The sequence below is a fragment of the Montipora capricornis genome, chromosome 6, assembly GCF_036669925.1.
Source record: "Montipora capricornis isolate CH-2021 chromosome 6, ASM3666992v2, whole genome shotgun sequence".
In the NCBI taxonomy this organism is placed as follows: domain Eukaryota; kingdom Metazoa; phylum Cnidaria; class Anthozoa; order Scleractinia; family Acroporidae; genus Montipora; species Montipora capricornis.
In genome coordinates this window covers 18,959,138-18,984,434 of record NC_090888.1, presented here as the reverse complement: position 1 = coordinate 18,984,434, position 25,297 = coordinate 18,959,138, and positions in this window count along the sequence as shown.

The following is a 25,297-nucleotide window of genomic DNA, read 5'->3' as shown; positions in this document are numbered from 1 at the left end:
CCCACAAGGCGTCAAACAAATTTAATGGTATCGCATAAAATTAGCGAAATATAAGAGACCTTTTATAGGCGTAGCGTGCAGGTGTTATTCCGAAAGAGGAGGTTGTTCACAAAGAGAGAGCTCTTAGCGTGTCATCGTGTTAACCTGTTTGCGAGGAACGTTTACGAAACCTTAGTGCATCCTGGCGTGTAGGCGTTTGCAATGAATGACATTCACGCTTGTCCTAAAACGTCTTCCAACTAAGAACAGTCATAATAAAGTTTACTAATCGAGGATATCGAAAACGGCATAAATAAGAAATTAGTATAGATAGAAATATTATAATGATACAAGTACTACAATTTTGAGTTCAAGAAGAATTTGCTTTACTTTTCTCCACGTTAAGTGAGGAATAAGATAATCTGATAATTCGAACTTCAAGGATTACAAACCATTAACCGTGCAAACCGATAAAACATTCATCTTAGGAAATAACTCCCGCCTGCACCTTGGATTTGGGACTTAAACAATTAGACCTTATGCCAGCTAAGATCAACTCCATCTTTGTCCAATTCACTGAATGGGAACGAACTTACCTTATGCTACTACTAAGACCGAAACCTTATTAGAACCTCTATCCTGATACCTCCAATAGACCTTTTCGGCTTGTAAATTTTGTTTTCCCAAGACAGATCATGTGATAATACTCAGGAGGTTTGGTCTTTTTTTTTTGTTCATTAAAATGAGGGCATGCACGCATGAATATGCCTGCATGCACTCTTTTTAATGAACAAAACAAAGGACCAAACCTCCTGAGTATTATCACATGATCTGTCTTGGGAAAACAAAATGTACAAGCCGAAAAGGTCTATTAGAACCAAGTTCTTCCTATCTAGTAATATCGTCAGCTTAAGCCACCCAATACTACCGTTAACTTGGGCCGATTGTTAAGACCGTAAGCTTAAGCTAAGATTGTACTCGCGCTCATTTATTCAATATTTCCAAATTTTGATCATTCTCATTTTTCCAAAAATTGCGTTTCTCGTAAAAAGTTTGTTTTTTTGAACAAGGAAGTTACAAGATCCTAAAAATTTGATCAGTGGGAATTCTGAATTGCATGAAACGTTGTGTTAAATTTATATATTAGGCGTGAATGCGGTTTTTGCCAAACTTTGGAATTTGCCAGCTTTTAGTCGCAAATACACTGTGTGGGAAGTTGACGATATTTTTTAACCGTCACTTAATTTGAGTCTATTTTTATTACCGGTATTTGTGTGCTTACGAACAACGCTAACTCCGGCAATCATACGGTCACATCAAAGGCGGTTTACTCGGGAAAAATGGCTGGTTAAGTTGCTATTTCACAACAATCACCTCGAGATTTTCCGAGTTTTCAAACAGAGCATTAATATCTTTTTGTTTCCTACCAAGTGTTATGATTACGTCATAGACTATATGAATTATTTTCCAAAATGGCAGCCATAATTCTGATGTTTCTATTAAACTGTTACAAAATTCATAACGATTGCGAATCCTTCAAGCTGCATGTCCTATCACAACAAGTGAAAAAAAATAGTGACAATAGCTTACCTGGAACGAGCTCAGAAAGGCTGACAAAGTTGATTTAAATAGAAAGAATATAATATTTACATTTCTGTCAGAATGAGGAAGAAGCTGCGCTATGACAAGATTGTTTAAAACTGCGGGAAATTTACTTTGTACCGGTTCACTGGGGTAATTGTAGAATTCAAAGATTACAGGAAGAATAATAGTTATTAAAACGGGATAGTCAGGAGAGTCAAAAACAAAATGACAGAAATGAAAATTGCATGTAGATAGAAAAAGAAAAAATAGGGACGAATAAAAAATAAATAAAGAAGAGATCTGAGGGAATTTCGCTGAAAGGAGGTGTACTGACGAGAAATATGATATCTGCAAACAATTTTTCAATCTTCAGCGAGTTCAAACAATTATTGTTGAAAGTTGATTTTATGTGCTTAGAACACAGACTCAATGATTAAATATACAAAAAAAAGACAAATTAGTTGACAGTAACAATTGCGCTTGTGCTGCAAATGCTCAAATTCAAAATCCTTTACGCTGACGGGATTGGCTTTGAATTCATTTTTCCGCGTATATGTATTGTTTTCTCTGTCAGTTTTCAGTCTTAATTTCACCGGTAAACCTATCGTGTGCTTTACAACCAACACTATTTAATGAGTTATCAGGCTAACTTAGACCAGGGATTTGTTTTTTTTTTCTTTCACATACAGACAGTATAGTCAACAAGTCACAAATGGACGCTCGTCATGGTAGGACCAAGTTAAAACAACAGGAAATGAAATCCATATCCTTGAACTTATAGTATACGAAATTATTCAAATTTGCATTTAACAAACTTAGACGTACTTTCAGCAGTCGAGCCTTAATTAGTATCTATAAACTATTTTTAACTTTGACAAATGCATGCGCACTAGATTTCAAGTAATTGAAAACTAGGCTGTACTAGGTTATTGTAATATGGGAAACTGATTATATATTTGTGGAAGCACTGTTGACGTCATCTCTTAAGGCTGGCACCACTTTCGCAGAAACTGTTTTGAATCATACGTCATGTGCCGTGAATTATTTCCTCAATTTACGTCAAAGAGCTTTGAATATTTTCTGAGTGCTCATTTCCAGGGATTGTTAGCATAATTTAGGGTAGGTATGGTCAAAGTTTATACTGGTGGTCGAACTTGTCGCAAAGCCAAAAGCATAAGAAGCGACAGTCCCCCGTTCGAGTACTCAATCAAAAGCTGAGTTCATTCGAAAGTGCGCGGATTAAACATTATGGAGCTCTAGCAACGACGACGGCAACGGCAACGGCAATAGCAACGAGAACGTCGTCGTTAAATGTGAATGTGAATTCGCGTTATTGTGATCGCTTCGTGACTATATTCCAAGCATTTTAACGGGACAAAGGTTTGGCAAAACCTCTAGAAAGAAACTAATATGAACGGCGCTCAATTTAGGGAAGAAAATGAAAATTTATCCTCAAGCGCTGACGTTCTCCCTAAAACCCCCCAATTTGGTCATTTCACGCTTTCGTTTTGCCGACGACGGCAGCGAAATAGACAAAAATGAAAAGATGCATGCACGTGCAGAGTTTGCGAAGCTATTGCTTTTGCTCACTGAATAAGCAAATTTCTGACGTTCTCTTTGCCGTCGCCGTTGTCGTTACCAACGCTCCTCATTAAATACAGTCAGGCTCTTCAGTCGCTCATATGGAACTATTCCTTGGCAGTGATTGGGTGACTAACCCTTGCTCTCTTGCCTTCCCTTTTGATTATAATTCAAACTTGTTCAGTTAGTCGAGAAGAAAGGATGCTGACCTCGCTCCCTGTTTGCCTTTTCATGGAATGACTTTTTTTCAGTCCATCAAAACGCAAAGCAGACTTTCGCCAATATAATTTCGCCTTCCTTAGTACCACGCGTGTTGAATAATCCACATTTATCAAGACCATTTCTAGTGACGAAAAGGAACCTTGTCATATGACATTGGCGACTGCAAATAAGTTAGAAAAGCGAATGTATTATAGCGGAGCTTCGCGCGCGTCGAAGGCGTGCGAGAGCAGAGCACCATTGTATGGTAACCCATCGATGAGAGACATTTTGGTCTTATAACAATGACGTCATCGACCGTCCGTACGTATATACGTCCACTCCTATGTATGCCGTGACCAGTATCATGCTAGTTTACAACATATGTCTTTGATATTGGACATCCATGTTTTGATCAATTGACACCTGCCAAAACAAGGTATTCGCTGACCAGTATCAAGTGGCCACATCGCGAGCTTTTTTAAGTTGACCGCTGATCAAGTACTGTTTTTTATTTGATTGCAGGCTCAACCCAGGTAAACTCACCTACACATAAACGAGGCTTCATTTTTCGCCCGCTTTCTGTCGCTCGACGCGGCTACACGGCCATACTACATGAACTATAGTTCTTACACAGTCAACGCGTTTCGTGTTCAGGTAGAAAACGGTTTGGAAGATGTTTTCATTCTGCATTTATTGCTGGTTTCAATCCAGTTTGACATAACATGATATCTGTGGTCCACACTGGTGGCTACGTAGTTATTCAAGTCAAGCATCGGTGGGATATAAACTTAAAGCTGAGTGTTTATTCTTAATTTGTTTAGAGCTACTTTTTTCTCTGCATTGCAATTTTTGGCATATCTTTAGAAGCTCTGATAAGGTTACATGATGCCTGGAGGACCTATGTCTAGAACAGAAACGAAAGGAGAGCGAAAGAGAATGACAACGACAAACAGATACCAGAAATAGCTCATACTTAGTGGAAGAAGTTACTCCACAAATTCTTTCCTTGGGCACTGAACCGTTTCTTATTTTTAAGAATGAATTATTTAAAGTGGATGCGTATTTTTAAAAGGTGGTTTAATCGGTTTTTCCTTTGTTCAGGAATGAAAATCGAATTCTTTATTTGTCAACTGGAATTAAATAACAATTATCTGTACTATTTTGAACATAAAAAAAACTGATTTGTTTTTTTGTTTGTTTGTTTGTTTTGCTCTAAAATGCGAGCGAACAAGTGCTTTTTTAATCCGTTTCCCCCAACTCGTTTTCGTTGTGCCTCGACAGTGACAAAAAGAATTATGTTATGTTATAAACACGTAATGGCAATGAGTTCTCGTAAAAGTAGGGGGAAATCTCACTAGCTTGTGTTTTCAGAAGTTGGTTTAAAGCACCTAAACGTTATTTAAGTGTTGGAGAGGATCTTGTTTGAAATTCGTCCTTTTATGCTTGCCTGCATTGCAGTAAATACATCATTGGTTGCATTGGTTGCATTGCCGTAAATACATCAAAATCTAAATGATCTTGTTTTCTGAAATAAAGTGGAATAAAGTACTTCAGTAAAATCTTCTTTGACTTTGAACTAAAAACGTTTTTTTTAATGGCTTCTAATTTTAGGGCGATTCCTATTCGCTGGCTATTGACAGTTGACTCTGAAATGGCCTTTTTCCTTTTCCAATCGCTCGCTGGCCGAGGATGTGCTTATTTTCTTTTAAAACTCATGCGGTTCAAGAAAAATTCATTGCCAAACTGGTGAATTCCAAAGTAAATTTCACTCGAAAAACCGATATCGTACTCATCGCTTCGTAATTCATGCGATATCGGTTTTTACCGTAAAATTTACCGTGGAAGCTACTAGATAGGCTATGAATTTTTCTATAGAAGAAAGCAAAGAAAATGATTTAATTATTAAAGCAGCAACCCTGAAACATCAAAACGCGGACAATTCGAAACCTTTTAATTTCACTAACCCAACGGCAGGCAGAAAGAATAAATATTCAGGGGCTCCGTGTTTAGGTTTGGCTAAATGTATGTATTACGAAAGATCGACTTGCTAAATCTCAATTCTAATGGATTTTACTTCCCACTGCCCCCAAATGCTTTTTTTTTTCTCGGTAAAAGTGATTTTTTTCCTAACGGCCATAGTGGAGACAAATTATGGACAGAAAGCGTTATTAGAAGACTTGCGACAGGAGTTTCACCTACGCACAATTAGAGCAGTGAAAAGGAAAAACTAAGTTATTGTGTGCTTAGACCTTAAGAGTTCTTTTTTTTTTCAATGTCTAATCTGCGCTTTGGCTCGTTTGTAGAATTTGAGCAAACTTCAATAGCAAAACAGTTGAATTGACGTTAACATTTCTGTTTTAGAAAGCTTTGGTCGCCGTTGCCGTCCTACAAGATAAAATCATAATCTTTCTTTTCACTGTGGAAAACGACTTCCTGAGCCACCACATTCTGTTTGTGACGTCTCACGCACAAGTCTGACGCACTTGGTCGGTTAAACGTCGGTGGTATGCATTCGCCGTATTTACCATATAGTTGACATTCTTTTCCAATAAATTTCTCTTCATATATATCCACCGAGGGTCGCATTTTTACTTTACAGCCGGCTTGTTTGTACTTTAATTGATAACTCGAGTGCTGAGCTATAAACTAAAGCGGAAACACAGGGTGCAATACTTCACAGCGTGGATCGAGAAAACGAGGTTTGTCAAATGTAAAAATAATATGACATTTATAACATGTTAATATAACAGAATTGGAAATACATTGACCCATACTCTAGAATACAGCCTTTCGAATCCAATCAGGCGAGAAATAAGTTCAGGTTATAAGTGTTATTTATTTTTTTTTTTTTAACTATTTTGGTTCAATTTGTTTTTGTTATTTCTGCAGTTTGAAACGAGTGTAGTAACAGACTATTGATCCGTACCTTAAAGACGCTATCTTTTTACAAACTTCCATCAAGTGCTTAACCGAACTACCGACGATTGACTGATTGACTGATTGACTGACTGATTGATGGATTGATTGATTGATTGATTGATTGATTACCTACATACATACAAACTTTATTTGAACTCGAATTGTAGAGTAGCTATACAAGTAGTATCTCCGAGCATAATAAGAACCTGTTATAAGGATGAAACAAGTTACATTAATTTATAAATGGGTAGCTTTCATCTAAATCTTTGACATCAACAGTTGTCTTGAGTTTATCTGGGAGAGAGTTCCAGTATCTAGATGCATAATATGTAAATGAGTGTAAGCCATGTCGTAGTAGACAGTTTCGGAAGTGAGAGAACGTCTGTTCCTCTTAAAGAATATGATGAAGACCGTAGTTTAAACGTATCTTTCAAATAGGTGGGATAATTACAAAAGTGCAGGCATTTCAAAACGAATAGAACCATGTTCTGAATTCGCCTATTAGTAAGAGATTGGTTGATTGATTGATTTATTTATTTATTTCTAAGTAAATTTACCGAAGGTAATATTTAAGTAAAGTATAGTACTTTTCAGGATAAAATCCACACTGTTGAAGATGGCGCAAAAGACTGCCACCTACCTTGCATCTCACAATTGAAAAGATTTACTTATCAATGATGACTCGAGGACACTCGCAAAAAGTCCGATTGCACCTAAACAGGATTTATGGCCGCCGCGTCCTTCTGGTTTCTATTTACGATGCTCCGCAAATGAGGGGGAACAAGGTGCGAGCACTCCCTTTCCACAAGTGTTTAATTCCCTGGGTTCGATTTCGTGACTGGTGACGTCATATGTGGCATTTGTTTGCTGCTTTTCTACTCTGCTCTGAGAGGTTTTTCTCCAGGTACTCCGGTCACGTTTTCCCCTCTACTCACAAACCAACGTTTGATTTGCCAATTGAGTTATTTGAGTTGATTTCAATGTATGGGGTCTCCATTTAGTTTTCCAACCCAAGAAGACTCGGACTTGACACTTAAATAAAGTCCAACACTAAAAAGTTGACCAGGGTTTTCAATTTTAGCAGGCGACCGAGGCAAGTCACCGCCTACTTTAAATGTTTGCGCCGCGTGCTTTTCTGTATTCATGTTTGGAAGTAAACTTGGTAAAACTAAATAATAAAGATCCACAAGGAAAAACTAAATACGCGGTGTTATCACACTAAGTTTCTACCTTCAAAGTAAGAGCAATATTTGGCGGAAATATTTCACGGCCATTTCAATGCAATAAATTCTCATTTCTCTTCACATGAACATAGTTAGTGGAGGGCCTCAAGAAGTGCATCCAAATCATCTCCAAAAAGAAAAAGGTCGCCATATTCCCCCATATAGTTTTGAAATGCTGCTCGAATGATTGCACTGTCATTGTCACGTGACCGCCCGTATTAACCTCAAAATCTAAACAATAACCTCTCCCTTGTCAAGGTGATCCTGAACCATCTTCTTTGGGAATCCGGCGGGTCTAAAACACAGGTCACAGGTCCAGGTCAGATCACAGGTCAGGTTGCAGGTCAGGTTAGGTCAGGGCAATAGGAAGAATATTTTCCTGCCAACAAAATTTACTATTTTCAGCATCCCATAATGGGGTTGGGGGGGGGGGGGGGTATCATGCTTCAGGGAACTGAACATCCATCGTTTTAATGCAAATACCCTCTCCCCAAATGACCTGTATTATGGGAACGGTGAAAAAAGCGAATAACGAGAATAAAAATTAAATAAGTAAAATAAATGATGACAGCACTCCACCCGATGAGGTACAGTCATTTCATCTACAACACTTACCCCATCCTCACAGCGGCTAATTTTACCTCGGACCCAAGCTCCGTGTCATCACCGGTTATCAACAGCTGTTAAATTCATCAGCTATCGTGGAATCGAAGCAGAAAATGCTCATTTCCAGCCAAGTGCGTGGGGATTTTTGACTACGAAACATTCACGGAGGTTCGCAAATGATGTGGCTTTAGCTTTGCGTGAAAAAATCGCGGCTGGGATGGATTTTTGAGTCGCAAACCGACTCTGAGCTGACAACGGTCGAAATCTTAGTGTGCAGCCTTGACTTCGTCTCAGAACATTGAAAACATTGAAAATACAGAATTCCCGAAGCGGTGTAATAAGCTCCAAAAGGCACAAGAATACACCAGAGGTGAGTAATTTTTATTCATTTTATTGAATGAACGTTAAATTGAGCGTTTTTAGGCTTCATAATCGACGGTATTTTATTTACCATACAAAGTCTTATAACGCGTTTAAATTCTCAACGGCTGTCTGTAGTGACGCGAGCTTGGGCTGCCTATGTATCCACGAGTTAATGTGCTCGCCAGTGACGAAAGAAATTATGCGCGGTAATTCAAAACCAGGCAAATCTCGTTCCCAGAGCCACGATCCTTTTGGCCAGCGTCGCGGATCGAGAGCTCTGGGGAAATCAATTTGCTAAAAACTGGGCTTCAGGTTTTAGTGCGCATGTTATATTTACAATGTGGCGAGGATCGAAAATTTTCATAATGCAATCCAGTTTGCGTTAAAAAAAACTCGGAAAACCTGAATCGTTTGTGCTCAAAGAGCAACAGTATGAAATTCTGAAGGCAGTCGTTATATAAACGTTATCCCTAGGTTTCATTTTCGATGCTAATGAGCGTGGAATGGAAACCGTGTTCATGGCGAATTTCCAACTTTTCTTCTGTGGTGCTTGTGATATCTCCTTTAAATGCGCTGATGGGGGATCAAGTTAAGAAGTTGAAGACTTTCAAAAGAGTTGATGTACTAAAATACACAGACGCTGATACAACAGATCAACAAATTACAACACCAAGGGTGGAATCGAACTTTCACATTGTTTTTGCACATCGAGAATTTAATTATTAACAACCAGCTGTTTGGTCGGAACAAGGAGTTTGGGTTTCCAGTGATTTTGATATTTTTACCTACTACTCTGGAATTTCCAAGCACAATACAGTTATTGGTGCTAAAATGAGCCTAAGTCATTGGCAGCCATTTTGGAATAAGGATAAACGTTATTTCCGATCCGACAACCTGTACCAAATCAAACTATTGCTATAGCTAGGTGATCCATTAAATTTATTTGTAAACGCTAAGCGATGTTCACCAATGCTAAAACGCTAAGTGATGTTCACCGATGATCACCATGTTCACCGATGTTCACCATTATCCGTTGTCATGAGCCCTTCAGACTTCAAATGGCTGCAGAAATATGCATACAGAAACATTTACTTCTTTTTTTCTTTTATTTCGTACTTGGTAATTTTGGATATCAAAAGTAAGCATCGCTTTAGTCTACTCATTACTTGCAGTTTGCTTCTAACACTTTCAGAATGTATCACCCTACTTCTGCCCAACATAGTATTCTGAGTAAATGCTTTAAAAAGCATCTTGTTTCTCCTAAACGTGGGCAATTAATTTTATGTTTCGAAAGATTTCAAGGCATCCGTCTTGTCATTTGACATAAAAGAGGTTGAATCAATCATAAAGGAAATCGACCCTATTCCAACTCTCTTCCGCCATCTTTGATTTTTATTTTTTAAGTGAGGGTAATTTTCTCTTTGCTTAAGGTCAGCCATTTTGTATTTTGTAAATCTTAGTTTTCTTTTTTGTTTCTTTTGAATTTTGTGCGAGGGAATTAGTAGGAAATCAAGTGACCGGTGGTCAGTGTTTCGTACTATAGCCCACTAAATTGTGGCTTCGAATGTTCCAAATCGAGCAATTAGGCACGTTTATCGCATGCTTTTCAATGTTTGGACATCGTAAATTTATCTAGAGCAAAGATGTCAATGTCCACTCGTATCCGTGTGTGAAAAGAGTGAAATGAACGGCCTTGATGCGCAGTTACAAGCCGCAAAAGCGGCATATATTCACTGGATTTCTCTAGTAGAGCCCAGTACTTATCTCCTTTATTCACGGTAGTTATCCACCATCTTGAAGTGGGAGAAAAAGAAGATTGTCCGCACTGGTGTCGCAGGAGTCATGGGGTGGAAAAAAAGCTACCTTCACGATTGAAATTAATGTGGCTTTGAATCCCCTCCATGCAGAGAACTGTTGCAACCTTCAACTTTGCAATTGGTGTTTCATATGGTACCACGATATTGCAATCCATGTAACTCTGCTTGTAAATCTCTTCCAAATTGTTCAAACGGTTTTACGCAAAGTTGGAGCCAAGAACATAATTGTTACATTATCTACGTTGAAATCCTTTTATTTTAATCTTTGCACTTATTTTTACTAGCATTCGTAATAGATATTAAATGAAAGGTGTTACAACTGAACTGTGTTAAACATTCTCTCACATTTCATTCGTAATAGATTTGTCGGAAAGCAAATACATATTTTAAGCATACAATGTCTTGCTTTAATTAATCCTCCAGTTTCTTCTAATTGTCTTGCTTTGGTTTCTTTGTCCTTCTTTATTTTTTTTTCACGTCAGTGAAGGCAGCAGATCTCAAACTTGAACCGCTAGCCTCTTCCATCTCATTGGGCAGCTCTCTTGAAAAGCTTGTTTCGCAAGTACTTCATCTGAAAAAAAAATAATAATAATTTTTGTTAATAACAATAATAATTTTATTGACCATAATTCAATATTATCATCAATACAATATTAGTTTCAAAAAGAAAAAAATATTGATCGCATTTAATGTAGCTTACCGAATTTAAAAAATACATTTACATGTGTCCTCTTTTTGAAAACAACTTCAGCAAAAATGCACTCACTCTTATTATTATAAAACTGATATATAAAGGAAAGAATTTGTGAATAAATATTATAAAAGTTCGACCGGGACTTCTAACTCTAGATCAGTCTCCTGTATATTTAGAGTAGTTCTCCTCCGAGTGCGCGAGCCTTGCAGGCAAACCAATTGAGACCTCAAAATAGCAAATGAGACTCGAGTCCTGATCCATGCGATTGTGAAAGCGTAGCTCTCCGTTTCTTTACTGCCAGTAGCTCAGCGAGACTGCTGTGGTAACGTTGACATTCGTCAGACATGCCTCCAGTAGTAGTAAAAGCCAGTCGTGTGAAATGCCCGGTTCGACTTCAAGAACTGTGGACGAGTAAAGTCGCTTTTTATCATTCTCGTTTAGCTTGTAAATCTGCTTCGAGGTGAGATTCTGGCATGAGTCTGCGTTAGGGTGGCATACCCTAACATCAAAGAACGCAGACTGTTCTCTCGTCCAGAAGCCCGGCGCACGAACATCCAGCCGCCCGTTGGAGGGCGCCCCTCGGCAGCACTTCCCCAGTAACTTCTTGCCAAATACAACCTTCCGGCTCCATCGCAACGTCAGTAAACACCACTTACAAAATTTCAGCCTCGAGACCTCGAATTTCGTTGAACCGCTGAATAATAAATCCCCCACGCATGCAGATCATGGCATGGTCAGCGTCAAACAAGTCCTCGCAGACATACGTTGGCATGCCATTGAATTCCCAACCATATCTCAATTTAATTGCGTCCCTAAACTCCCTCTTGTTAAGAGTGAAGTTCATTTCTTTTAACGGTATAACTCTGAGCCAACTAGAGACACCTTTCTCCTTTATAAACTCAACAGCCCACTGGGTTTTCTAGGGCAGAGACTTAATCACATATTCTAGCTCACGCAGCGCACTGTCAGCTTTTTCTTGGCGCGTGCATCGCTGCGCGCTAGCAACATCCTCGTCGTTAGATGACCGTACTGATCTCTTTTCAATCCGTTTCACAAGGGGGCCGGTTGCTTTGATGGACGCGTCATATTCCTGTCGGGACTGGTTGACGGGATTTACCCAGACCTAGGCAGCGCGAGGAGGTCACGCTCTGTTTCGGTGACTTGATGCTACAAAAGGGCTGGAATCAGAATATCAGAGATGGCACGTTCTAAGGGTTCTAGCAAGTCGGCGATGTCGGGACGTTTTCAGTCTTAGAACTACGTCCACCGGTGCCGTGGACCGAACGCAAAAACCGCATAGCTTGCCTGGGGCTGAGACACCGCGAATTCAGCCAACTTTGTAACCTAGCTAACCCAGTCCTTAACTTTTTCACCAACATATTCTTCAAAGTAGGATGATGATAATAATAATAATAATAATAATAATAATAATAATAATAATAATAATAATAATAATAATAATAATAATAATAATAATAGAACTACCCGACGACCAGCATATCTGGGAAATAGAGGAGGAAGGCTACAAATACCTTGGCATTTTACAGTTGGACCAGACTCTCAACACCAAGATGAAAAGCAAGATAACATCGGTGTATATCAGAAGAGTGGAGACAACGGAGGAGGTAGCCAAGATGTATAGAAAAAAACTAGGAAGATCTTGGCAATGAATGGCTGTCTGCACACCGGGAGTAATGTTGCGAGGCTGCGCCTTCCGAGAAAGAAAGGGGGAAGAGGACTGATCGGCATCGAGGAGTGTGTAAGAAGGGAGAGCAAATGGCTACGTAAGAGAGAGCACAGAGTGGATGCTTCAAGGTGCGTTGAAGGAGAAAGTGATTGTTGAAGAAGAGAGTCTGCAGGGCTATGAGAGGAGGAGGAAAGACGAGAAAGTTAAAAACTGGAAAGAGAAAGCCCTACATGGTGCGTTTGTCCAACAAATATCAGATTAAGCTGGAGAGGAATCTTGGAGATGGCTCAGGAATGGATTCTTAAAAAAAGGAGACAGAAGGTTTGATGCTTGCTGCTCAGGAACAAGCTTTAAGAACAAACTCGATCAAGTACAGCATAGATAAGACCTCAGAGACACCACTGTGTAGATTGAGTGGAGATGCCACTAAAACTGTACGACATATTGTCAGTGGATGCTAGAAGCTTGCCCAGAGAGAGTATAGGAAGCGCCACCACAAGGTGGCCCTGCGGGTACACTGGTAGATGTGCAGGAAGTATGTGATAGAGTGTAATGACAAGTGGTATGACCATCAACCCTTGCCAACCGCAGAAAATGGAGAAGTGAGGATTACCTGGGACATGACTATCTACACAGACAAAGTGCTGAAACATAATCGGACCAGAACATCACCAGAACTGAAAAGGAGAAGGTTGAAAAGTACCAGGAACTAGCATTTGAAATCAGAAGGATTCATGGAGCCTCGAAAGTCACAATAATACCTATCGTGATTGGTGCTCTTGGAAGCATATCAAAAGGTGCAAAGACCTGGTTTGGCAAGCTAGATGTACCTGACTTTCTTGGAAGTGTACAATTATCGTCCATCCTTGGAACTGCTCATCTGTTACGGAAAGTGTTGTGTCTCTAAGCTACGGGGAGTGTCTGAGACACAATAAACATTACCAGTGGAACAACTGGAGAGAATCGAATCGATAACAAGATTAGAGATTGTAAAGCCCAAGATCAAGCGTTAAGAACAAATTATGTTAAGGCCAGAATAGACAGATCAGCAGAATCTCCCTTGGGCTTAGTTTGTGGGATAAAAAGGTTGAACTGTGACCCATGTTTTGTGTGAATGCCCAAAGTTGGCACAGGAGCAGTACAAGCGAAGACATGACGGAAGCTGTGTTTTAAGTATAATCTGGAAAGATATTATATATGGTATGACCACGAACCGGAAAGAGTTTTTGAAAATGATGAAGTTGAAGATTTTATGTGATGTAGCAATGCAGTGTGACCACCTAATAAAAGCAATGAGACCACACATTGCAGTGATTGAGAATAAGGAAAAGGCCTGTAAGAATATTGATATTGCCGTCCTTGGTGATTGCAGGTAAAGAAAATAAAAAAGTATCAGGATCTAAAACAAGAAGTAGCAAGAGTGTGAGACATGAGAAAGGTGCTTGTCATTCCTGTTGTGGTGTGTGCGCTTGGCTTTGTCACAAAAGACTTGGGTAAATGGACACACAGGCTAGGGATTAAAGTAAGCACGGCATCTCTGCAAAAGACAACACTACTGCAGAGGGCATTGCTAGGATACTAACGAGAGTGCTAGACATGTGAGAATCGAGGAATGAACCCCAAGGATCCAAGGTCATTTGTTAGCACCCACTCCGCTGGGGGAATTATCGGTATAATAAGATGTTCCTGAAAGACGAAGGTAATAATAATAATAATAATAATAATAATATTATTATTATTATTATTATTATTATTATTATTATTATTATTATTAATGGATTCCTTGATTTTCAATTGGAAGCTTGTGGAAGCAGAATCGAGAATTTTGAAACAATTTTCTCAACAAAGGGAGCGACAATTTTCAGAACTTCTCTGGTGTTTAAAACTGTGGGAATGTTTGCCAGAGGGAAGACGGTTCGCTTATGCGAGTGGCCAAGTGTCTGTTGGTTTCACCAACATAACAGGCACTACAGCCTACACGTGAAAACCTAGAAATGAATCGCGATCGTAAGTCCGTAGGGTTTTACCAAGTTAATGAGAATTTTTGTATCGGGAATCACGTGATTTCGAGCGCAATTTGGTATAAAATAAGCATACGAGGAAATTTTTCAGACAAACAAAATTGCAGGAAGCAATGGAGCGAGTGCGATTAGTGTCTGAAATTTACTTAGCTCTTATTAACCGAGCAGGAGGTCTGTATGGGAGAATCTTGACCGAGGTCGTGAGTACAGATCGAACGCAGTGAGGTCTGTACACACGACCGAGGTCAAGAAAAAGATGTTTATTATAGATCGTTTTCACGTGACGTCATCATTTTCTAAAATCCAAAACTAAAGAGCCACGAAAGTTTTTATCCCCATCAGGCATAAGAGGCTGTAAATTTGTATCCATTTGCAATTTTGAAGCTCAACAGCGTGCTTCGTTTGGAAACCAGAGCATTTTGAATTTCTGAGTTATAGCGGTGCGTGACACAAAGCGACGATCGAGTTTGTTGAGAAATATATATTTATCTCCAGGTTTTGAGCCTTTTTAGAATTTAAAGCATTAGGAAAAGTGCTTAGGTAAATAGCTGTCTGTTCAGTACAGATGATCACTCGCCTAGATAGCCAAAGTAAGTAACAGATGTTGACACTATTTTCCGGCCGCCATATTGGTGCACCACAGATGTGCACCAACATGGCGTTTTCATACTGGGCTCTGTAAATTTCTGCGAAACATTTCGACGAATATCTGAAGTTTGGGGAAACGCACAGGCCTAAAACTTGGAGAAGTGACTTCTTCATTTATCTTCTACAACATCACGAATTCTTGACTTTTTCCACTGGATGGTTTTCGATTTATTTTTTTATTGCGTGACAGTGAAAACGATCTATATGGCAAACAAGAACAATTTAATTCGTTTAATTAACTGGTTTGTACTAACTGACATTTTGCTTGCGAACGGCGATGAGTGGCGATGAGCTGAACTTAATTCTATCAAAGTTTGCTCGTCATCCTCTCTTTTGTCATCATGCTGTTTGGCACTCCCATAAATAAATATTGTTAGAAGAAAATACTCAATATTTTTGCATTTTACTTTGCATCTTTTCACCGCAAAACTTTACCGGTCTAGATGTCGGTCTAGATGGGAAAATCTAGACCGCGGTCAATATGGATTTCAGCCAATCAAATTCGTGAACTTGGTAGTTCCCAGTCCTTGTGAGACAAAGCCATATAATAAAGGTGCTTATTGCACGAGCTAGTTTCAGTTCGATGCAACTCTGAAGCATGTTTCTCGCGTGTACAGTTAGGATAAAATCGCTAAGATTTCAGAATGGATCATTGTGTGCGTAAACTCAGATCGCGGTTTCAACTCTAAAGATTATCCTACGCGAAGCATTCAGTGAATGAGGCGACTGAGTGAAATCTGCTCCACCACCACGCCGTTTTTATAATCGGCCTAAAAATCACTTACTTTATTGAATTTTCCAAACCATGGACGGCATAAATGAGAGTCCACAGGACATTCGACGCCCGGAATGTCGTTCCTTGATGAATCCCTGAAAATTCCAGCATTACCAATGCTGAGATCCTTGTTATCTGCGTATTCAATCTCTCTTCTTTCACCAAAAGCTAAAGATAGTACTGTCATGATAGTCAAAGCTACAACAACCTTCATACCATTCATTTTCAGTTTTTTTAAAAAAAAAAAATTCTGCTTTTGTACCGGCCTAAACCAAGCCTAAGAAATCTCAATAACGTGACCTCTAGCTGTAAGGTGCCACAAAAATTAAATAGTACCGAAATATATATGTTTTCAGAAGTAGCGTCCGGATGTTTTTGCGCAAGAACGAAACCTAAGACTCGGAAGTTTTTAAGGACGTGAAAGACCATTTGCGGTGCTGAAATTGCAATAAATAACATCCATGTTTATCTTAAAACGTCTTCCAACTGGGAAGATTCCTAATTAGGTAGACAAAACGAGACTATTCGAATTTTCACGGGATTAAAGACACATTTGATAACAACATTTCACGAAATAAAATGTCGGTGAATTACGCTTCTAGGTTAGGAAATAAATCCCTTCTTCCCTTCCAATTCTACTGAGGACACACGAAATATTACTTTATTGAATTTTCCAATCCATGAACAGCAAAAATAAGAGATCACACCACATTGGAAGCCCTGCGTGTGGATCGTTGATGAATCCCTGAAATTTCCAGGATGACCAATGATGAGGTCCTTGTTATCTGAGTGTTCGATTTCCCTTCTTCCGCCGAAATTTAAAGCACTGCTGTCATGATAGCCAAAGCTGTAACAACCTTCATGCCATTCATTTTGTTGTTTTATTTTTCTTTTCTGCTTTTCTACCGGCCAAAACCAAGCCTAAGAAATCTCAATGAAATGAACTCGAGCTGTAAGGTCCCACAGAAATTATATAGTACCGCATTAAGTCAGCAAAATAAATAAAGTTTTTTTTTAGAAGTAGCGTCCAGATGTTTCTGCGCAAGAACGAAACTTTAGACTCGGAAGCTTTTAAGGAAGTGAATGACCATTTGCAGTGCTGCAATTGCAACAAATAACATCCAAGTTTATCTTAAAACGTCTTCCAACTGGGAAGATTCCTAATTAGGTAGACAAAACGAGGGTATTCGAATTTTCTCGGCATTAAAGACAGATTTGATAACAACATTTCACAAAATAAATGTCGATGAATTACGCTTCTTGGTTAGGAAATAAATCCCTTCTTCTCCCTTCCAATTCTACTGAGGACATCAGACCTTACGGTGGTTGAAAGTACTTCGTTAATCTAGATCTTGGTCCTTTTGACTAAATAGAAACGTGACTTTTTGTTATCTGATAAGTGAGGTCAGACTCTTACAAGAAGTTCGAGTTGAGAATACCTATGATTCATACCGTCCCCTGAAAACGGCTGTTTTTTAGAGAGGGAAGTTCCAAGTTTCCAGAGAAAAATTTGAGCAATGGCGAATATAATCGTGAAACCCCGAATTAATTATTACATTGGCTGGAAACGTTTTTACCAAACAGTTGGCATTTCCATGCTTTTAAACACAATTACACTGCTATTAACTTCCGACAAAAATTGTTTATTTTTTGTTTCATGTTTGGGCATGTGCTTACGAACAACGCAATCTCAATAACATTATCGACGGTTATTCTGAAAGAATCCGGTCTCAAAATGAACAAGTCTGTGGCTAAGATCTCTGAAACCTAGATCAGGGAAAGACGAACCCTTTGGGATTTCATGGCCGCAGCAGTACGTCTTAAATCTGGGTGTTGCTTTTGCTTACGAAGAGCACATTGACACAATGAACTTTGATGATCGACTTGCAAAAAAAGTACTAAACGTGTGGTCCAGTTGACATTTAACCATCTTAGGAACAATTGCAATTGTTAAATGCGCCCTCTGGTTTTGCAAAGAAAGTTAATTCGCACTCTTTCTCTTTTGTATGGAACTTTAAACCTTACAATATTAAAAGGAAGACCTTAACTGGCCAAGTCGACAAAGGTGGCCTTTAAATGGTGAATTTTATAGATGTAGAAAAACCTCTCAAAGCCGCCTGTGTAAATTGTTACAGCAAATCGGCCGAAAGCCACTAATGTGCTCTGAATGATTCAAACTTAAAGGAACATTGTCACCGGTGGCGCATGCGTGACAGCATGCCAAAATTTGTGAAAAAGTTTGCCAAATTTTTAAAGAAGTGTGTGGGGTGTGAATATCTTACACAATCAAAGCCATCTGTGGTCACTTTAGTAAACAAAATGTCCTGTGGCTTTCAGAAACAAATTCACTATATTTTCGTTGTTGTTCTTTGCTCCTTTTTGCTTTGATTTTGTTGTTTGGAAGGGGTTTTGATCGTGTGTTACCGTGTCAAGTCGTGCGGCCATCGAGCTGGAAGCGGACAAATAGTGATTCAGTATACTCAAGAAAGCAAAAGAAGAGCAGTCAAAATACCAATAAAGCATCTACAACAAAGAAAAACTTTTTAAGACGTGAATTCATCAGAAATCGACTTATGGTGTAACTGTGATCGAAGTGCAAGCTCGATCATGCTGGCATCGTCGCTGCAGTTCCTAAAGAATGGAAGAATATTTTCTCAGGCTTAGACTAGCGCCAACGAACCACCCGATACCTCATTATGTATTCAGAAGGTGTCCGCTAAACGAGTACGCCTACTGCTCGCTAAGAAGTCCTTCTGCCCTCCAGTCACCGTGGCAAGGCCCTAGTTGTGTATGAACTCCCTTTTAAAATTACCGCCGAAAATAAATTGAGCACCTTTTAGTTCAAACTCTTGCATAACATCTTTCTCCCACTAATCAACTCCTTTGTAGCCGAGCACTATAGTTTAGAAAATATGGTAACCCATCGATGCGAGAAATATAGCCATGACGTAATCGACCGTACGTCCGTACGTTCGTACGCACGTCCACTAGCTCATGTATGCCAATGTGACCAGTATCATGCCAGTTTACAGCATACATCTTTCATATTGGACATGTTTTGTACATGTTTTGATCAATTCACACCTGTCAAAACAAGGTATCTGCTGGCCAGTATCACGTGACCATATCGCAGGATCAAGCTTAGAGCTCACTAAGGTGGTTGTTAATAGGCGCCAATATGGCTGCCACGAGGATTTTAGCTCCTCTTCTTCTGTTAATTTATCTCCATTTAGACAATCATAGAAATACGTCAGTCTCTGTCCCTACGATCCACACTGACAGATTCAAGAACGTTTTTAGTAACAGAATAATTTTTAAATATGATATGTAAATAGTTTCTAGAGTTTATATATCTAGATGATCTTATGAAAACCGGGTCCTTCCCACGTATCTTAATTTGTCTTTAAATTAGACTAGAATAGCTGGGACGGTTATATATTGTCAGTAACTAGACTCTAACCTTTCCATTGACAACATCTTTTAATTTAAGAAGTCAGTGTCATTGCCATTTAGCAACTTGTGACTTGGACCTGGAAATTTAAACAAAAAATGTATATGTGTGAGAAAAAGGCTAATATCATCAGCCATTAACGCAGTTAAGGCTATTAATATGTCTGCTATATTTCGAACTAATCTTTCAAACATCACTAAGGTGACTTCAGAAGAAGTAATATTTCATATCCCATGGAAGCCTTGTTGCCTTACCAACACGTGGAGATTTCCTTCCGTCACCCTCCCATAGAGAGGTTTAGTGACTTGTTTTGGCTATGGACTAACACCTCATACTTGTTAGACTTGCATGCGACAAGCCATGACGCAGCCCCCCCTAGGAATTTAAAGCTCACCGTCAGTGCAACTGCTGCCAAAGGCAGCAGTTGCACTTTGGATTTTGCAGCCAAGTTTGACCTTGTTTTCAAAACTTCAGCCATATATCTCACATAAATCAGACATCTTGTTTTAGCATGGGATATCTTTAACCGTTTTTCAGACCCTATAGGTCATCATTTACTTTTCTCACCCTCCCATAGAGAGGTCTCGTGACTTGTTTTGGCTATGGACTAACACCTCATACTTGTTAGACTTGCATGCGACAAGCCATGACGCAAAGGCAGCAGTTGCACTTTGGATTTTGCAGCCAAGTTTGACCTTGTTTTCAAAACTTCAACTATATATATATATTTTTTTTCTTTCTTATTGATTCTTATTGCTTAGGATATGTATTTTTATCTTAAGAAATAAAGATTATTATTATTATTATTATTATTATGAGGTCAGCTTTTTTAAGTTGACCACTGACCAGGTACTAGTTTTCGATTGGATTGCAGGCTCAACCCAGGTTAACTCACCTAAACATAAGCGAGGCTTCATTTTTCACGCGCTTTCTGTGGCTCGACGCGGCTACACGGCAATACTACGTCAGCTATAGTTCTTAAAGAGTCAACTCTTCGTGTTCAGGTGGAAAACGGTTTGGAAAATGTTTTCTTTCTGCATTTTTCGCTGGTTTAAATCACGTTTGACATATCATGATAGCTGTGGTCCACACTGGTGGCATCGGAGGTATATAAGATTAAAGCTGAGTTTTTATTTTTAATTTGAGCTGCTTTTTCCTCTGTATTGCAATTTTTGGCATATCTTTAGAAGCTCTGATAACGTTACATGATGCGTGGAAGACCTATGACTAGAACAGAAACGAAAGGAGAGCGAAAGAGAACGACAACGACAAAACAGAATACCAGTAATAGCTCATACAAAGTGGAAAAAAGTACTCCACAATTTCTTTCCTTGGGCACTAAAGCGCTTGTTATTTTCAAAAAGTGGTTTAATCGGTTCTTCCTTTGTTCAGGAAGGAAACTCGAATTTTCATTGTCAACTGGAATTAAATAACAATTCTCTGTACTCTTTTGGACGTATAGCAAAAGTTTATTTGTGTTTGTTTTGCTCTAAAATGCGAGCGAGCAAGTGCTTTTTAATCCGTTTCCCAACTGGTTTTCGATGTGCGTCGACAGTGACACGAAAATTTTGCCCTTATGTTATAAACACGTAATCGCATTGAGTTCTCGTAAAATAAGGGGAAAATTTCACTAGCTTATGTTGTCAAAAATTTGTGTAAAGCACCTAATTGTTATTTAAGTGATGGGGCGAATCTTGTTTGAAGTTCGTCCTTTCTTGGTTGCATTGCCGTATTTTGCCGATTCTTGTTCCAAGCCAACCTGGCGTGTTTCAACGAAATACATCAAAATGTGAATGATCTCGTTTTCAGAGATAAAGTGGAATAAAGTACATCAGTAAAACCTTGAACTGACAAAGTGTTTTTTTTATGGCTTCTAATTTTAGCGTGATTTCTATTCGCTGGCTATTGACAGTTGACTCTGAAATGGCTTTTTTCCTTTTGCATTCGCTCGCTGAGGGTTTGCTTGTTTTCTTATTAAAACTCATGCAGTTCAAGAAAAATTCATTGCCAAACTGGTGAATTCCAAAGTAAATTTCACTCGAAAAACCGATATCGTACTCATCGTTTCGTGATTCATGCGATATCGGTTTTTAGCGTAAAATGTACCGTAGAATTCACTAGTTAGGCAATGAATTTTTCTATAGAAGAAAGCAAAGAAGATGATTTCATTATTAAAGCAGCAACCGGAAACATCAAAACGTGGACAATTCGAAACCTTTTTATTATTTACTAACCCCACAGGCAGTAAGAATAAATAACCAGGGAGCTCCGCTTTTAGGCTTGGCTAAATCTATATGTTAAAATGAATATCAAACCATCCTCTCAATGTGAATATTGCAATTCTGTTAATGAAACACTTATTCATATGTTTTGTGAGTGTACCGTTGTCCGGGCCAGCTGTCCTGGAGAGATGTCCCGAATTGGTGGAACTTGAAGCGATCTGACAACTTAACTCCTAGCCCAAACGAGATCCTCTATGGCTACAAACCTGAATTTCTGAAAAGCGTCTGGTCAAGCTACTATCTCAGAGCAATTACCACACCATTTTCGAAGTATTGAAACAGAACATTAAAATGTAAATTATCCTCAATTTAATTTCCTGACCGCTGTAAAGTGCTGCAACACTTACATTATAGGCTACCATAAACTTCACTCCGAATTGTCTGGCCATTATTCCAGTATCGGGAGTCATAATTCTGCGTCCAACTGCGTGTGCTCCATCTTAGTCTCCGCGTGGTCACAAAATTCGTAACAATGCTTTACCTCAAAGAGCTTTGAGGGACTGATTTAAAGAGAAATAAATTCCTCTTTAGCCCTCGCGGCAGGATTAAACAATTAAGAGTCGCCAGATTTGTGACTCCACCTATACTACTTAATTTGTTAATGCTCTACAAACCTTTGTAACACCATTAAAAACCTTCTTGCCAAATTAAAAACGTTTTTCTGTCGTTAATATGGCGGAGGCATGCAAATGTTGTTTCCGATGCGTGATAGTCTGCCTTTTTTTAATGGGAAAGAAAGAAAAAATCCCAAAATGCGTCTTCTCTAGCAGAAAAGCGACAAATGGCTAAATGTAGCAAAATGATTGGTGGCGCAGAAATGGGTGCAATCAATGTTGGATAAATCGCCCATTGAAAACGAAAAGCGACATTCTCACAGAAAAATCCTCTTAATTTTACGAAAGTATATGTGCCATCGCACTCATGGGATTCATTACTTGGGCCACTTGCTAAAGTATATTTCGAGAAAAAGGATTCTGAAATAGTTTCGGTGATACAGTTTTTTGGGCATCCATGAAAAACCAATTAAAGCAAGACATGACACAATTTAAAATTCAACTGAGAATTAATTCCTCGAACATAAAGCACAAAGCCCCTTGGGGAGTCTTATGATTATTCACTGAATTTTCAACAAAGCCTTCAAGTTGTAGGCTAGCCAACACCAGAACGTCTTCAGTCAAACCTGAGAAGGTCCAGTTGGTAGAAAAAGACATTTGCTGTGACCACGGCCAAGTGAGAATTTAAGAAATACAAAAAGAGAGCAAATTAAATTAGAGAGAGAATTTTGTCACAAACAGCCATCAGACGCGTGGGCTATTTCGCTTGAACTCGGTTAGACCTGCGCGAAATCTGAGTGAAAGAAAACTAAAAAAAATTAAACCAGTGCCCAGCAGTGAATTATGCCCTCGAATAATGGAAAAATGGTCTGGTAATTCTGGAATAAAACTTATGTATTGTGTAAGAGAACAAATGTAGTGGTAATTGCTCTGAGAAAGCAGCCTGACCAGGCGTTTTTCAGAATGTTATTGACTTTGAGTCGGTGGTATTAAGCACAAAAACACACCAGTTTTTGGCGACAGTTAAAAGCAGTGCAATTGTGTTTAAAGGGAGGGAAACTGATGCCGAATGTTGGTGGCGAAAACCATTTCCAACCAATTTAAAAACCGTTTCAGGGTTTTCCGATATTCGCAGGTGATATCAAATTTCAGTCTAAGAACTTGAAACTTGCCTTGTTCGAGCTTGGAAGTGTTTGGTCTTATTAGGTAGTAAGCTCATGTCCCTGTCTAGTTAAAAGGAACACGATTAAGTTATTTTCAATTGGCATTAGGTCTGATTGCTTAAGTCGTAAATTTAAGGCGAAGGAAGATTTTTCCTCAACCTCAGGCATAGTTTGGCATCAACGTTTTGCTTGGTTATAAATAAATGTTATCATCACATCTGTCTGTAATTCGGTGGCTTTCGGTAAGTTAGATTTCGGCTATTCTCGTTTTGTCAACCTAATTAGGACCCATTCCAATAAGTAAACTTCTTCTGAAAACAAACTTGAATGTTATTTTGCAATTGCAGCTCCACTGCCACCCACTTCATTATAAACGTCTACAGTTCTGGATGTTCTAGAGCTAGAGTTTCCTTGCTCCACAAAAACACCTGGACGCTACTTTTGAAAAGACCCTAAATTACTCCTGACTCTGTATGGTACCATTTAATTTTTGTGGCAACTTACAGCTCGCGAAAAGTCCGTAAATTTCGCTGAGTTTATGTGGTACGATTTAGTATTAGTAATTACTGTTGCGTATTACAACTCGAGCTCATTTTACTGCGATGATTTCTCAATTTTGGTCAAGTTGCAAAAACAAAAGAAAATTAACACAAAAGGATTGGTATGAAAGTTGTTCTTGCTCTGACTATAATGATTGCAGTAGCTTAAGCTTTCGATGAAAGAAGCGAGATCCGCCGAATAGACACTTAACGCGTTCTCCATGTACGACATCCTGGAAATCTGAGACTTTCATCTGCGAAGTACGTGAAATGCACATGTCGTTTTACCTCTCCTTTATACTGTTTTGACAATGGCAATTTGTTAGGGTGAAAGATTTTTCGGGCTGCCAGCAAAAAAAAATTAGTTGATGTTAGGATATTTCACTCGGTCTTGTGATTCAATCAGCTTCGTGGAGTATAATCATAATTTTTATAACTACAAAATAAATAAGAACCCAATGTAGTAGAGTGAGTTTCAATCGAGTGTCGTAAAACCAAAACCAAAGTAATTACTTTGGCCAATCAAAAAGGACGGAGACAATCCAGTAAACCAATCAAAACTCGAAATAATTACACGTAGCCGACACAAAGCGCGGGAAAATGTGCACGCGCGAGCCACGATTGGTTTTGGTTTCACTTTTGATTGAATGAAAATGTGGCGCGAGGACTTTGAACCAATCACTGAGTGAAGTAATGCAAAATCAAAGAAATTCGCTAATTACTTTCGACACTTAATTAAAACCGCTCTAATCAATGTACTATGCAGACGATTGACTGGCTGAATATAAATTTTAAACCTCTCATTGTTGTCGCGAAAATTATTTGTTAAGCAGTTCCAAAATGCTTTCTTATTTCTCGTAAAAGTTAACTCTCCCCAAAGGCTGTGGTGGACACGAATTATGCAAAGTGAGCCTTAGGGAAAGCTAGACTTCCGACAGGAATCAACGTCAACACGTCTCGCGTGCCTCCGCACAATTAGAAGAACAATGGAAAGTAAAAATAACGGTTCGTGTCGGAGTGAGTTGGGAAGGTTGACGTTTCCCTTTCCGCTCTCTGAAACATTGCAACGTGAAATGACAAACGTTTTACGGGAAAGGTGAGCCCATGGTGTTTTAATTTGCACAAATTCGAATAAGACCTGTGTGAATCGACGATAACATGTGCATTTAATTTTAGAAAAGTTGTTAATGACTGACGTTGCCGTCCTACC